Source organism: Schistocerca gregaria, chromosome X (genome assembly GCF_023897955.1).
Source record: "Schistocerca gregaria isolate iqSchGreg1 chromosome X, iqSchGreg1.2, whole genome shotgun sequence".
In the NCBI taxonomy this organism is placed as follows: Eukaryota; Metazoa; Arthropoda; class Insecta; order Orthoptera; family Acrididae; genus Schistocerca; species Schistocerca gregaria.
Window position 1 is genome coordinate 803,882,381 of NC_064931.1, and position 15,565 is coordinate 803,897,945.

At 41.3% G+C, this 15,565-nt stretch overlaps 1 protein-coding gene across 3 annotated transcripts in view; it reads right to left on the reverse strand.

Moving 5' to 3' along the window:
• Positions 1 to 15,565, reverse strand: part of LOC126298607 (protein-serine O-palmitoleoyltransferase porcupine) — a 150,423-nt gene that overhangs the window by 111,951 nt on the left and 22,907 nt on the right. The gene's annotated exons all lie outside the window — the stretch shown is intronic.

Sequence of the window (15,565 nt, forward strand, 5' to 3'; positions counted from 1 at the left end):
CCGTTGTTCTATCGGGATGCATCAGCTGCGTGACATTACCTGCATTTTACTTACATACATCTGCGTGTTCTGTGTATGACTTAGAGCACTGTCTAATTGTGATCGTTAACAGTAAACCTCTCAGTCAGAGGATTGTGACAGAGCGGTTCTAGGCGCTACAGTCTGGGACCGCGCGACCGTTACGGTCGCAGGTTCGAATCCTGCCTTGGGCATGGACGTGTATGATGTCCTTAGGTTAGTTAGGTTTAAGTAATTCTAAGTTCTAGGGGACTGATGACCTCAGATGTTAAGTTCCATAGTGCTCAGAGCCATTTGAACCATACTATGCTAGAAACCGGTGTTTGTGAGGTACTGCAATACCCATGTATACCTCTGCTTGACAGATATCCTGTTGACGGAGTTAGTGGCGGCATGAGCTGCAATTTCACATGTCAAACACTGCTGCTATTCTTTTGTCTCTTTCTTTGTAAGAGGCATTCGCCGTTACTAACAATTATTTTATATAGGACTGATGCGAGCATAGTACAATTTCTGAACCATGATCGGATGTGAACTGTGGGTGCTATACACCTATGAAAAGCTATATTGTGCATGTATCACAAAGAATCGATGTTTTAAGGCAGTAGATTTTTCATTTTACAGTTTGTCATCATAGTTTATCACAACAAAACCTGCAAGGAGAATGTACGTCATACGATGGAAATATAATTCTTACATTGGGACGATAAAAGCATCGCGTTCCACACGATGAATAGGTCGGAAATCACAACAATCTAACATTATAGTGTGTTTTAAGTGCAGAACCGTGTAGCCTTATGACTGCATGTGCTTATGTTCTCTTCTACCAATATCTTCTTGGTACTGACCCCAGACACTAGAACAATACTTAAGAATTGATAGTGCAGTTGATTTACATAAAATGCTTCAAACTCCATCTGTCTGGAGCTCCATAATGCACAAAAACCACCCATTTCTTGGTCTTAACCATCTATTATATCATCCCAACACTCATCTCTACTATACACCAACAAGGAGTGCTAACCTCATCAACATTCACATATCTGGAAAATCTTGTACTGTTACTTCATGAAACACCGAATGTAGCGGTCTACTTCTGGTCATCTGCAGATTCAGTAAGTGACAGTGTTGCATGAAGTGTTGGTCAAAGACAGTCTAAGGATCTCTTTGAGTATCTAACATTATCCCAAGAATGCGAGAACTCTCTGTGACTCTCACATGCATAGGGAAAGATTGTAAATCACGCACTATGATGAAAGTGCAACAAATATGTAGCTTACTGTCTGGTATACTTTGGTGTATATGTTTGAGAATTATCAATTTACATACTGCACAGTCATCTATCTACATTCACAATGGCACTCACAAAGTAGAGGAGGGGCTGTTTAGCAATGATACTGAAATTGGGCAGCATGCTGCTGTGTCACTGGTCGGCATTGTAAAAAACTGATGAAACTGCTAACACTGATCACACTATCATCTGTGATGCTAATTACAGTACATTGGTGGAGTCTTTTTCCATCCCATCCATCCACTTGGACGCTGTTGATTAGCACATAATGACTGACTTACATCACTTGTGTGAGATGGAGAACGAGTCTTGGCAGAGAGGCATCACCTTCCGGGGATGGCCAGCACCGAAACCGTGATCATGTACACAAGTGCAGTATGAGGAATCAAATTGAAATGGAACACCGAGCCATCAGCTGTCCTGTCAGTGTGAAAGATGAGTTTAAATGTAGAGGTTGTCAATCACCTTCAGACAGTAGTTTGGAAATGCTCCACAATGCCACAAAACTCTACTAGTTCCCTTATGTTGCGACTGTCTTCTTTCAATCACCCAGTGTGTGTGTTGTGGGCGAAGCAACAACATGATTTACACCATGTTATGTCCAGGTTTCTGTGAGAGCCAATGGATTGAAAAGTGTTAATTTCAGTTTAGAATCTGACACAGACCTCGAAGTCATGTCAGAAAAAACAGAATGTATGGTGTCCTACAAGGTGTGTTACAGCAGAGAAAAACAATGTATTAAACAACAAAACAAGGTCCCTCTCTTGCGACTGGTAGTTTGTGGGGTACGGTCCTCCTTCAGTATAGGCGATGAAACTTTATATTGGTCTGTGCAAGCACCTCTGATCGCTGGTGACCTGCTACAATGGATCAATACACATGTATTTAATAGTATCACCACTTATGCTTGTTGTCAACATGCAGACGGTATTTGTTTTCGATATTTTGAGAGAGTTGTGGTAAAAACCTTATCGAGTTCTCTGTCGGATGAAGTTAGCAGAGCTCTTATAGTTCATAGTTTTTCTTTGCTGGATGGTACAAAATAACAATGACAGAGTATTTGGGAGACAGACGAGAATGCACCCTGAGGGACACAGTTCTCCTACGGACTTTAGTACCTGTATATAATTTGGAAATGGATCGCACTGCAGTAGCAAAATCCTAGCCCTCATTGCAGTTGCTGTATGATGCGGAGTCTTCCCAATTTTCCCAATAAGAAACACCAGCGCAACTGTTCGTACTGTCGTTTATACTACCTCATGTTGCTGGAGAAAGCTTCATTTTGGCGCTGACCTTACACATTGTACACCGTTGGCGGAGCTACGACATGTTCCCCTTTACTCTGAATCGTCAAAACATGGTCCTGTTGTATTAACTCAGCTTACCCTGTTTCTACATGGGTTGCAGAAGGTGATAGATGTAACACTCATCAACTTCTACTCACTTCAGACTTGAATTGGAATGATCACATGCGCAAAGCTGCAGGGGTAGTGGGGAGAGACAGAGGGGCAGTTACAAGATGCATAGGGACTGTCTAAAGACACGGTGGAGTTTTACTGTGACAGATAGGTTCGAAAAAGGTGACTCATTTCAAGATATGAGAGTGGCACAAATATTATTCACCAGTAGCTGCAATTATTAAAAGACATCACCATAGGATCCAATGTAAGTATGTGATTAAACGGAAAGACTTAATTCCAAATTGCATACACTGTTTCTACCAGAAAAAAATTACACTATCAGCGACTCTTGTGTGTGTCTGTAGAACCAGGACTGCTTTTTATGCAAGATAATGGTAACATAGTCATTGTGTTAGTGTTTTTAATAGTGCAGTCCTTACGCGTAATGTATCTTGCCAGTGGTAGATCCTACTGTGGTCAGCTTAAAATGTCTATGTTCAATAGGTTTCCTCGAAAAGAACATTGCCTTCTCTCCAGGAATTCCCATTTGAACTACCTGGTGAGTGTTATGACTATTGAAGTCTGTCCCTGGTAGCTGAGTGGTCAGCATGACAGACTGTCAATCCAAAGGGCCCAGGTTCGATTCCCGGCTGGGTCGGAGATTTTCTCCACTCAGGGACTGGGTGTTGTGTTGACCTAATCATCATAATTTCATCCCCATCGACACGCAGGTCGCCAACGTGGCGTCAAATCTAAAGACCTGCACCAGGCGAACGATCTACCCGACGGGAGGCCCTAGCCAGACGACATTTCATTTCATCAGACTATTGAAACAGAAAAATTACTCTCCATGCTGAGTGACTCTAATGATCAATTGAATTAATTAGCCTATGAATTTGAAATCAGTGACATGCTGACTGTGCAGGTGTGGCCGATGACTGTGGCACTACGGATACGATGCTTCACTTGCTGTTTATTTTTTTTGCTTTTTTCTTTGTTGCAGCGATATCTTTTAACGATAATTGAATGGTCCAACTATACAGGGAGTGACAACCATCATAATAAAATCAGAATTTATAAAGTCATATGTAGTATAAAACTTATATTTTCAAGGTCTCTGTGCTGTTACCTTAAGTGACTTCGTAGGTGGCGAGACATGCAGTTACCTTAAGAGAGAGTTCGAAAGTCAGAACGAGTTTTGTGACAATGATAGATCTTAGCGCTCCATCATGAGCCAAAAATGAGATTAATATTCTAGACCTGTGATGCAGGATGCGACAGATAAGGACAGATATCTCTCTATCTGATGAAGGAATACTTAAAGGGAATATATAGCCTATGCCATAGTCCTGTACAGGATTTTCACAAGTAACGATAATTTAGCGATGTGAAAATCTGTATGTTGTCCGATTTCTTCTATCTTTGAAAATAACTCATATAAATGGGAGGAATATACATTTCGTGTGAGAAATTCGAGGTGTATGGTCAACATCGTTGCCTTGGATTGGGTAAAGTAGATTTTTTAAAACTGGGTGGTGTATGTAGGGGTGGAACTATTTAGAATAACTATGTTTGTCCAAGCTGCTTGTTTCGCAGTGCACTGTGGTCACGAGGAGTCAGCAACCATGGGTAAAGGATTATCTCAGCCTGTTACATGTTCAAAGAATGCACCTGTCTGATCTCGGTCACGACAGCGAGGACTGGCGAAGTGACCAGTGTACTGGATGTGCATGACAGAAGCGGATGCAAGTGTGTTGCATGAGAGAAGATTCAAACTGATTGACATCTGTGCTGGAGGTATTGATAACATCTGAATTCCTACCACTCCAATCATCCCAGGACGCCCTCCATGGCCGGAGGTGCACACATGCGCGTCCACAACTGTGGATGCAGACACGGGTGTAGTTTCTCTGGTCCATGAACCTTGGTGACGGCGGCAATTAGTGGGTTTGGCATGCTGTGTGTAGACCTCGGAACAGAAGTGCACAGGGTGTGCGTGTGTATGGTCCTGTATTCCGCTAACTGATAAAATAATGAATACATATCAATATATTATTGACTTTGATTTGAAGTTCGTGTTGTGAGATCCTCTCCTCTCCGACATCTAGGTATGACAACTACTGCCACGGACTGAATCGTGGTTTAAGTCTGTCGTGTTTGGCACTTCTCAATACATTACAGTGAGCTTTGTCTTGCAGTGGTATATGCTGTTGTCACTATTGTATCAAGCACCTTGCTCCCTCCTCCTGAATGTAGCGGAGAGAATCAATTTAGAAAATCTGTAGTACTTTTAAAAACCCAATCGCGATATTAAATTCCGGACTAAGCAATTTATTGTTTTCAACATTTGTACTGTGTGCACGCATGCGTTGGGATGTGGATCCTTCTCTTCCAGCTGCTGTGGACGCAATGCTCACTTCATGACCTCAAGTTTGTGTAATTGTCAGAATTTTTTTTTGCACCAGATATGTTTAGTGGAAATGTTTTGGTGGAGGAGGTTGCGTACAAGACCATGGATATATTTAGCGTTACAATATATTTGTGACGGAAATTTCATTAATTGACATAATGGTTTGCATGTGATACTGAAACATTGAAAATATGTTATATTATGAAGAAGACTCATTGTAAGGTTGAAGTTAGTGTTTTAAGCGAGCTATTTGACTCCTGTAAAATGCTAGACAATTAATTTGACAGGGTAGTGCAAATGGATTATTTCATTCTATTTCTTATATAGAAATTGCACCAGCTTTGACTTTCTCCAGCATTAGCCTATAGGAATACAGTATTCTGATGAGAGATGAAAATGTCCATCTTCATGTTTGGGGGCAGTTCACACAGAGAGCAGGCAGTAGCTACTTGAGAGTGACAGAGATAGGAAGAGAGTCTGGAATTTGCAGATCAATAGAATACTGTCACTTGATGCTTTGTTTGGGGGCCGTGAGATCAACGGAGGCCGATAACCGGTCTGTGGTCGGATGTATTTAGTAACATGATCTGTAATTAGGACATAGGGTTGTTTTGACCTTCGTGGTGGTGCCCTGACGATAGACACACATTCGGTAGACCACAAACGGTGGCTACTGTATCACAATTCGTTTCAATCCCTTGTGATTACAGTTATTATGTCATGGGAGCAAGGGTGGGGGTGCAGTCATGATGTCCACCTAAGCGGGCTAACCCTGCTGCCTGCAAGCCGATTGAATAAAGAATATGTATCAATATATTATTGACTTTGATTCGAAGTTTGTGTTGCGAGATCCTCCCTCTCCAGCAGAGAGAGTCTTTTTCCTAACAATTTTTTTCCGAGAGGTATGGGGTGGGCTGGGGGGAGGGGCAAGGGGTAGGGTGTGGGATGTCCTCTGGTGGTGGCACTGTGCACTAACTCAGCCGATCCTTGTACGTGAAGGTGAGCACACAGAGGAAAATTTTCCAACAAAATGACACCTTCAACCTGGTGCACTTAATTACATAATTAGGACGTGTAGTTGCTGGATGTGAGCTTTTCCCACAAAACAAAAGTGGGATCCAACCCCTCCAAATTGAATTTTATAAATGAACATCATATCCTGAGATACTTTCTCCCCAGTGCATACGGCTGCTTGGAGCCCAGGCATTTGCCTTGGGAGGAAGGCACCTCACGTCCATCGGTATTGTGCAGGCATTTTATGAGTAAACGGTGTTTAGTTTGCGGTTCGGTCTGACCGCGATGGACAGCATGTTCAGGACTGGCAGGACATGAGGAGGAACAGAGAAAGAGCACGTGTTTTGATGGGGGGTTTCTCGGATGCTTTTGTTTGGGGATCAGCGTCACTCCAACTGTCAGTCACAGGGTGCTTGTGGACACCTGCGCATGGTGCGGCCGTTTCTCAGGCTCTCACTGGTGCACCCGACTCCGGGTAACTGCCGTGGGCTATTGAGACGAGTGGCTGAGGCAGCTTCCGTGGGTGTCGAGACACGAGAAATTTTTTCAGGTATGTTTAAGTAATCTGTAAAGGTGTAATTACGTGTTTCCTTACGTGATCATAATGCATACATTGCCAAGTGTTTAAATATTCCACATATTGCCTTCCATCCCATAAATTGTTTAAACAATATTCCATACAGAGTCCCGTAACTCATAATTTATTTAAATAAACAATATTCCACATATTGTCTAAATTGTTTAAACAGTAGTCCATGCACTGAAATCAATTACCCATCAAATTCTTTAAATTAAAAAATAAAATATTCCATACACTGCAATCGATTTGTCTCCAAATGACCTATCAACGGAGTGTTTTTGCTGCCAATTTTTGGGTGGGGGTGCGAGGGCAGGGTTGACTGATTTACCAGAGGTGGAGGAGTTAATTAATTGATCGATTTAATTACTTAGTCAATCAAACTGATATCAAGAGTGTGCTTGTATCCACGAGATGAATTCCTTGATGGATGTAGGCGGAGCTAGTGGTGAGGAGTGGGAGGGGGAGGGAGGGAGAGGAGGGGGAGGAGGAGGAGGAGGAGGAGGCAACCAATAGTTTAAGGACCTGTCAATCGAAACGAAGGCTTATCGCCAGGGGGTCTTAATCCTCTTAGCAGAACAATTGGTTAAGGACCTGTGAATCAAAAGAGAGTAATAGGTTTGCCCATGAATGTATACTTGCCTCTGATGTAGGCAATCTGCAATGTGTGCTGATAACCGCTTTGTCCCACTATTGCTGCCTCCTGGCAAACTGGTTCTGGAGTGAGCACCATGCCATGGGAACATTCCCACTAAGCCCAAACCAATAAGAACCTCACTACATGCCATTAACAACACACCAGTGCATCATTGCGGAATACGTCACCTCACACTAGAGTTTGGATTGCGGCTCACTTTGAAGTGGAATTTTGTGATAGAAGATTTATCTGTGTCAATTATGAGTGTGGATTTTCCACTCCACCAAAAGCTTTCAGTATACAGCAAAAGGAACGATTAGTTGTCCTATTACTGGACATTCAGTGCAGAGGCCCATGTACAATTTAGGTGCAATTGCATGGGGTGATCAAAGAAAATGATTGACGAAAATTATACTCAACACAGAAGAGATCACCAGGACTCACCCCAGATTGCAGGTGGTGGCACAGCACAATGTGTTACTATGACAAGAAAATTTAGAATTACATGAAGCAACAAAGAATCGTCAAGACAGTTGGACAGTATACACAAGAGGCTAGCAGCCTTGCTGTATCAGGGGCAGCAGCCTCAATCTCAGCCGCAACAGCATATTGATATACTAGGTTGGAAGAGACCAAGTATACAGGTCGGTGGAGTTCAAGCCACAAGATTTTACCTCTTTATGTCACCAGAAGGAAACAAGCAGTCAATGCAAAACAGAGACAAAAAGAATTTGGAGGTTGTGTTCAATGGACAAGCATTACATTCATATATCACAAGGCCCCCCAGTCTATGCCAAGGCAAGGAGACTTGCATAGATGTCGAACAGTTAAATTGTAAATGAACTTTTGCACTTATAGTTCAGCCCTCTGCTTGTAACTGGGCACCACTGATCCATTTAGTGCTTAAGGACGACTTATAGATTATAAGTCACTTAACTCCCTTACCATACCACATAGATACTCTATTCCCAACATATAGGATTTTTTACATGCTCTGGCAGGTACATATATGTTTAGTGTAATAGATTGCAAAAAGGCCTGACATCAAATTCAAACATCACCAAAAGACAGTCCAAGAACGGTAATTATCATACCCTTTGACCTTTACGAATTTGTAAAAGATGCAGCGTTGTATTGCCTCAATATTAAGAGAGTTTCTGGTCTGTTTTTGTTACTTGCATGATACAGTGGTTTTCTTGAAATCAGCAGGAAAAAGATGAAATACATTAAAAATTAGTTTTGATACTCTGAAGATACAAAGTGTTGTGGTCAATTAACAGATGTGTAACTTCAGAGAAATGAGTTAACCTTTTTGGGTCACTCTGTAACTACATCTGGTATGAGACCCAAAGCTGATAGAATTGAAACTATGAACTCCATGCCTAGACCTACAAACTTCAAAGAGCTGCAATGATTTTTTGGCACCATCATCTTTTGCAGGAAACATCCGCCTCAAGCAGTGCAGTTGCAGGCACTTTGACAGACATCCTGGTGAAAGCGTGTGCTGTAGTGGACAGATGATATGGAACAGGCTTTTGAGATCAAATGCAGCTTAGAACAAGCAGTTACACTAGCACATTTGGTAGAGGTTGCTGCCCTTTAACTATGATAATGGATGCAAGTGATGTGATCATCGAGAGGTTTTGCACCAGATGATCAACGGAAAATCTTATCCACTGAGATTCGTTTAAAAAAAAACTAAGTTCAGCTCAACCCAAGTGGGGGGTATCTGACAGGGAAATTCTCACAGTTTATGAGGCAGTCGGGTACCTTAAGGCAGACATCTAAGGATGACGAATCACTATATTGGTGGAGCACTATTTCCCACTAGACATGATACGGAATCCTAGTAGAGATTGTTCTCCTTTTTGTTTTCACCACCTGGATTTGATCTGTCAATTCTTGATGGACATGGTACACATTAGAGGGGTGAATAATATTGCGGCGGACTGCCTTTCGAGAATAAATTCACTGCCAATATGCCTCGACCTCGACAACATTGCAGCAGTCCAAGAAACAATGAGGAACTCCATAAATTGTAACAAAACAACATAATGAGTTAGAAATTTGAATGTTGGCAAATGATTGATACATGAGACAGGTTACGGTGTCACACATCACAAGGACACACCAGACCATTCGTGCCTAAAAAGTATAGACAAATCATCTTTCAGAAATTGCACCAATTATCGCATTCAGGAATACGACTGTCTACCGGCTAAGTGGCAGAAGGTTTTCTGTAGCCAAACATGAAAAAAGTTTGTGAACTTTTAGACTTGAGCTTGAGTAGAATGTTAAAAGAGTGAAATAGGAAGACACATGAGCCCTGCTTTAGGTACATTCGATGTTCCAGCTGGCCATTTGCCGCATATTCATCTGGATTTGACACAGTGGCAAGATGAGTGGAAGCCACTTTGTTATCTGACATCACGGCTGTGTCAGCAGTGAAAGTATTCACTGAAATGTGGATGGCTTATTTTGGATGTCCAGTAGCCCTCACAAATGATCAAGGCCAACAATTTGAGTTGACACTGTCCACGAACCTTTGCAAAATGTGTGGAGTGACATGTTTTAGAACCACCGCTTACCATCCCAAAAGCAACAGGCTGCTAGAATGCTGGTACCACACATTAAAGGTGGCATTAATGTGTCATGGGTGCGAGTGGCATGAATCTCTCCCTTGGATGTTATTAGCAGCCAGATCAGCATTTAAAGACTTAAAAGCATTGTTGGCAGACATTCTGTATGGACAAGCTTTAAACTTTCTGGCCGAGTTCATTGAACCAGCAGCCTTACCAGATTCAGGGGAGCTGCCAGAAGTCTGCAAGTTTTTGTACACAAAGAACTGCAGAACTGTGACTTCATGATGCTGAAGGATGATACAATGAGGTCAGTGTTCCAACTGCCATATTCGGTTCCATATAGAATGATATGCTGAGGTGACAACACTTTTGACATCACACTCAACAGAAAACTGCTGCACCGGTGATCTCCACAAAAGCTATTGGCAACCTTTTGGCCAAGCCTGCAGCCTATGTGGCCCCTGCACACCTAAGCATCGCGGAATTGCCCTGTCGCAGTAATGGATGGACACCAGGAGGCTGTACCAGCACTAGTAGAAGCCATCACTTCCAAGGGACCTATTCACATCCACCACACACGTGACCAGAAAACACTGCCACGCGTATTGCACCACCGGTCACTATAAAAGTCAGTGCTAGAGCTACACAAGTCAGTTCTTCCTGTTGCAAGAGCCTCTCCTAGCCTTTGGGGGGGGGGGGGGGGGGGGGGGCGCGGCACTATTCACCCCATCGTCTTATGACACTCACGAAGCTCACCAATGCCACTGTATTCAGCCTTCACCGTCATTCCCTTGGCGCAATCAGACTGTACCCAGGACAGACTTTTCTGCTCAATCACTGGTGTTTTTCTGGATAGCTTTGGACTTAGAACATTTTCCATAAAAGAAGATCCTAATGGTGTTACTTTGTCAGACTCTGGAACCATCATACTGTCAAGTCTTCATACCTGTGAGACACTGTAATTGTGATTTTGTTGTTATCGTCTAAACGGACATTTCTTTCTTTTGTCAGTAACCATTCCTAAACTTTGATCTCTGTTATTCCTGTATTGGTGTGAAAGACACATTAAAAAAAAGTCTACAGTTTCAGTACACAGGCTGAAAGCAGCATGCATACTGCAAGACAGGCACACAATACGACATTCACAGGCTACTTCCAATATTCAGGATGACTCCACAGATTCACATGTGTGCAGCAGCAACTGCCAGCTCCAGACGACGTCTATGCTGCAGAGACTGCTGATGCAACCTAGTCATGCTATGGCTGCTGGCACAGACCAGCGGCCCATTTGCTAGACAATGTGCTGGAATAGCTCTAAGTGTTTTATTATGCCATACAGCAACCAGCGGATGTGTTCACAAACAATTTTTGTTCTTCCTATCTTTTTATTATATTATTGCAATCATATTGTGTGGATGTCAAACTTAAATTACTCATGCTGTGGTATTGTGAGTGTATCATTAAATGATCTATAGTGTTTTTTTGTGAGAGAGATTAACTGCAGTTTAACATTGTTGAATGGGTATTTAGATATTTAATTTTTACTTTCCTATGCCTTGTTATTGATACTGCATCTGTATACACTTGTTATTTTTTTCTTATGTGCATCTGGATTTATAACACACTACATGTTTAGTACTTCACACCTGATTTCCACAATGCTCCGCACTGCAAGAGGGTGGGTACTATGTGGCAATTTCAATGGCAATAACACTGAATTTTGGAAATGACACTGTCAAGTGGGATCAATTTTTGCACAGGCAAGACTTTCCCACAGAAATGGAACGATGTGTGGAACTCCTTTGTGAGCTAGTTTCTCTGACACACTCTTAACTTTAATGTTGATGTTACTTGTGCTAATGTGCTTGTTCAGATTTACGAATAATAAAGTAGTTACTGTGTCTTTAAATAATCTTGACCGTACTTGCTTCTGAAGATGACATTGTTCCACAAGTAAGATTGAGTAGCAAAACTGATATTTCTGAAAATGTAACATTCCAGGACATTGTTGTGGTGATGTCTTGACTTCCACACCTAAGATTTATGCAAGCAAAATGCTTATGAAGTGATAGAGGTAGAAGCTGGCAATGATAATGAGGAAGAGGAGGAGGAGGAGGAGGAGGAGGAGGAGGAGGGTGTTGGGCCAAGTTTTTGCTGCTGCAGCTGCACAAGGAACTGATACTATCAGGCATTTCTTTTCCTCCCTTAATGTAGATGAATAAATTCTAACCAGCTATTGGGGCAACTTCTTTCACAACAATATGCAGGATGGAAAAAAAAGTTCTTGATTTAAAAAAAATAAAGAATGTGTTCTGTGAAAAGTGTAGTAATTGTATATTTACTGCATTTAAATTTTTAGCACAGGATATTGGTAATTTTGTACTGAAATAGCACTTATATCTCCAAAATATGCTTCAATTATGATTCTGTGTCACACTTTCCATGTAATCTGGCAAAACCCCCTTTTAAGGAAAAGTTATTTGGGTCCCCAAAGATTTGGTGAAAAGAAGTTTTACTGTATTAGAAATAAAGTATAATTTTACATTTAGTTCCCTCTTTAAACAGGGATGTAAAAGGGCTTTCCAGAAAGTAACAAATATTTTTAAATAAAAAATCAACAATATGGAAAAACCAAATTACATTACACACATTTTAAAGGTACACTCTTAAGCTATTTTTCTACATAATTGCAATCCAAACTGAGGCACATGGCATAAGTTTTTCAGTACTGTATCTGTATAAATCTGCCACCTGTGATTGCAACCACTGGTTTGCACCAGCGTACAGTTCAGCTTCAGTACCAAAGCATTTTGTAACGAACCATGTCTTGAAGAACTGGTAGTCGCTCGGCACCAAAACCAGGCTTTATGGTGAATGGTCAAACACATCCCATCCAAAACGCCATAGGAGCTTACGAGTACAATTGGTCGTGTGTGGACAGGCATGGTCATGAAAAAACAAAACTTTTGCACTAAGTTTTCTCCCAACAGTTATTTTATATTGTCAGCTTTGGCAATACCTCTGTGAGTCTATTGTTGTGCCATATTCACACTAATCAACAAGAATTACTACCTTAGTCCAAAAGCACTATAACAATCATCTTTCTTGCCGACAGCATTTGCAAACACTTCCTCGTTTTCTTAGGAGAATTTGTACCCCCATCCCATTGACTGCCTTTTTATTTCACTGACATGCTCCACCCAAATCTCAACCTCAGTTACAATACGTTTGATAGCTTTATTACCATTTTTCTTTTAATATTCAAGCAAGGTCAGTACTGCAGCAAGTCTCTGTTTTTTATGGTGTTCCTTCAGGATTTTGGGAAACCACTTAATGAAAAATTTGTAGTAACCAAGCTTCTCCACCATAATTTCATGCACCAAACTCTGTAAAATTTGGGGAACATGTTGCGAAAGTTCCATAATCAAGCAAGAACATTTTTCTCGAGTTTTGTTCTAGATTTTCATCATCAGTTTGTCCGTCACAAGGCTAAGCCTACCACTGCAGTCCTCATCGTAAACATTGGTACACCCACTTTTAAAATCAATGCACCATTGCTTCACTCAGCTTTTACTCATTATTCCTTTTCGGTAAACACTATTGCAGCTCACATTTTAACATGTCACAGAAAGCAAAGTAGCAGTGACACAGACCACACGTTACCACCGCTGGACGCATACTGAGTGTAGAAACGTTACGGCACCAAGATGACAGCTGCGGACCCATACATTGCCGTGATAGACCAAAACGTGTTACTTTCTGGATAGCCATCATGTATTGTCCACATTCATCATAAATTAATGGTATTTCTACGCATTTTAGAGACTAACCTCAAAACTGTTTCAAGGAATCAATACATTTTACCCAACCTTTTTTGTTGTTATAACAGAAATCTCATTTTGGATGTTAATTGCTTCAGTTCTTAAAGGCAACTGATAATAGGTTTAACATAACAGACACAGAAATGAAAAGGGAATAAGCAAGCTTAGTTTAAAGGTATTTGTTTACTGCTCTGTAAAATAGTGCAGAAGAAACAATGCAGCCCATTGTGAATGCTATTCTTAAGTGCAGGCTAAGTTACTTGATGTTTGTAAGCAGCTGGGAATATATATCAGCACTATAGCATTCTTTCATCCTTCTGGTAACTTTTTTTTGTCCTTTAAACCTCGTAGATAAACATGCTGTCTACTGCCTATCACCTCCTCACTTTATCATCTTTGCTGCTATCCCATCTTGTCCAGTTGCCTTATTATTCTTTAGACCACTTATGGTCAGTGCAACCTCATCCCTTGTTGGAAGGCATGACTCACTCTGTTGTGTCCATCCCCAATTCCATCTTGTCTTCACTTGGTTCCCAGTTCAGCAGATTGTGGAAGTGCTCTGCAAGTATCATTCAGTTCTCCTTCACACTTATGGCCTGTTCTCTTTTCTTATCTCTTACAAACAGTTCTCTGCTCCTGTTTCCAGTCAGACTCTCTTTGAATTTCTTAAAAAAAATCTCTACTGTTGTTTTTCTCAAAGCTGTTCCCTCAATCTTATCCATTTTCTGCTTCATCCTGTGTCTATTGGTCCATTTTATTGTTATAGTTATTTCCTTCCTTGTTCCCATGAAAACCTCCAACTTTTCTCAGCTCTTCTTGCAACTCCAGCCTCTCCAGGCTTCTTTGCAGTTCTCTACTGCTTTGTCATTTTTAAACCACCAGTGCTTGTTTTTCTTTCCTTCCTTTTCCCATAGTTCAGCCTGTGTACCCATGTTCAGCTTCACATCTTCTGGTTCAGAGTAAGTTGCAATTCTTTCCTTGTATTTGGCCTGATTGTATCTTCATTTGTACCTGTCTATCTTTATGTTTCCAATATCTCTAGACATCTGTCACCGTTTACCCCTGTTTGGAATCCCATGACACTTGACTTCAGCGAAATAGTGATCTCATTCTATTCTTGAGTTCTTCCCGACCTTGGTGTTCACTATCTCTTTGGCGTTTGTCCAACTGATTGTGAAGTGGTCATACGGAATTCCCCAAGATGGGTGCACGAGTTTGTCCTTGTCTTCTTCTTACTCAGTTGGGCCTTATGTGAGTTGTTCTCAGTCTCATTTTGTGTTCTTGACACAGTTCAGTTAATCTTTCCTCATTGTTGTTTGTCCTCTGATGAGCTTGGTACTTGCCCACTTTTCCGTATGTTGGGTCTCCCTTCCAATCTGTGTACTGTAACTGCCAACAAGTTCTTTACTTCTCAGTGTATCTAATCTGGCATCTCCTGAAAACTGTCTACTACTTTCTCGCCTTTCCTATTCTTGTCAGTAGTAGGTGCTTGTCAATCTACATTTGTATACTTTTTGTCTCCTGCTTGGATTGTGGCATTGATGTCTTTTCTGACCTACTATTCGCTTCAGTCACGCAATCCTGGTACCTCTTGTGTATTATGAACCCAACACCAAAGCTGTAGGTGAGTGTCTTTCCTTTTCCACTCTTCCTTTTCAGAACTTTAATGTACTTAGTCATTTTTGAAGTGAACACCCATTATATTTCAAATTATTAGCAGAGTGCAAAAGTCGGGACATATGGTATCCGGTGTAAGCCTTACGTATGGTGGGTCATGGCACTCCTACAGATCTGAACATCCCACAAAAAAAATCG